The sequence below is a fragment of the Rhincodon typus genome, chromosome 43 (assembly GCF_021869965.1).
Source record: "Rhincodon typus isolate 14 chromosome 43, sRhiTyp1.1, whole genome shotgun sequence".
Taxonomy (NCBI): domain Eukaryota; kingdom Metazoa; phylum Chordata; class Chondrichthyes; order Orectolobiformes; family Rhincodontidae; genus Rhincodon; species Rhincodon typus.
This window is the reverse complement of record NC_063374.1, coordinates 1,470,239-1,471,681: the sequence shown is the minus strand read 5'-3', so window position 1 is coordinate 1,471,681 and position 1,443 is coordinate 1,470,239. Positions and strand designations below refer to the sequence as shown.

Sequence of the window (1,443 nt, the reverse complement as noted above, 5' to 3'; positions counted from 1 at the left end):
ATGCCAGCTGGGCATTCAAAAGTGGGCTGTTGCCTCTTCCTCTGCCCTCTCTTCTGGGGCACTCTGAGCGCGTGCACGTTGAGCTCCACCAGCGAGTGCCGCAATGCCGGCTTCGTGCCGGGGGCCCGGCTGGCGGGCGAGGGCTATGACGTGGTGACCCTGCAGTCCAAGGGGACCTTCGTGATCGACATGAACACCTGGCACACGGCCAATGGGATCTGCACCCTCTGCCGCAACGGGCTGCAGGGGTGGGGGGTGGGTGCGCCAGTGGCTGCCCACCTCCCTGGCAGACTGGCGCACCCTGAGTTCCTGCCGGCACTCGCTCTCCAGCCGGCTCTTCCGCTTGGCTGCCCAGCTGGTGGAGTCGGCGGGATACGCCATCACCAACGACTGGCGACAGGACCTCTCCCTCGTGCCCAAGTCACCACCAACCTGGTGCTGGTGGGCTCCAAATCCAGGATGGTGGAGTTCGGCACCTCCTGCTCCAAGAGAGACCGCTACAGTTTCACCAGTCACCAGTTCCAGTGCCACTACTACCAGTATCGGGTGAAGGACAAGCCCCTCCTGGCACCTGAGTTTGCCCGCTTCCTCTCCAGCCTCCCTCCCATTGGCAAGAAGTACCAGTACAGGAAGCTGGTGGCCATCTACGGCACCCACTACCTCAAGCTGGTGGAGCTGGGTGGACATTTACAAGGACGTGACGGCTATTCGCACCTGTGAGGCGGCGTCGGAGGGCTACACCACCGACGAGGCGAAGGACTGCCTGTCCCTGGAGGCCGGCGTCATGGTGGGCCTGAGGGCCAACGCCTCGGCGCGCCATCGGAAGTGCCAGGAGATGGCGCGCAACATGTAAAACACCACGACAACTTCCATGAGGCCTTCAGCGACCGGGAGACGGAGGTGAAGTGGGTGGGGTGCAAGGCCCGTCACGGGGGCCGACCTCTGCGTCTCCGGTGACCGCACGGCCTTCGCCTGCTGGGTGGAGAGCTTGACCTCCGAGCCGGGCACTGTGCGTTATGCCCTGGCGCCCCTCCACCACCTGCTGCCGGCCAATGACCCCAAGGCAAGAGAACCTGCGGCGCTACATCATGCTCAATGCCCTCTCCCAGCAATGCAACGCCAACGCCCCGTGCCCCCACGGTTCCTACCGCAACACCCCGCCAACCTTGCACCTGCGTGTGCCGCGAGGATAGCCACGTGGACCGGGATTGTTGCCCCATACAGAAGCGCCTGGGGCACCTGGTGGTGACGGTCAAGGAGGGCCGGGACCTCTGGGGGGACGTCTTCTCGGGCACCGATGGCTACGTGGTGGTCAAGTAGGGCCAGGAGCAAGCCAAGACCAATGCCATCTGGAACAACAACAACCCCTGGTGGAACACCAAATTGGACCTGGGCAAGGTCAAGGCTGAGAGGGGGCACAAGCTGACCATCGAGGTAATGGAC

The 1,443-nt window shown here is 63.9% G+C and overlaps 1 pseudogene; it reads left to right on the top strand.

The window, feature by feature from the left end:
- The window catches only part of LOC125487650, a 1,820-nt pseudogene continuing 377 nt past the window's right edge, over positions 1–1,443 (top strand).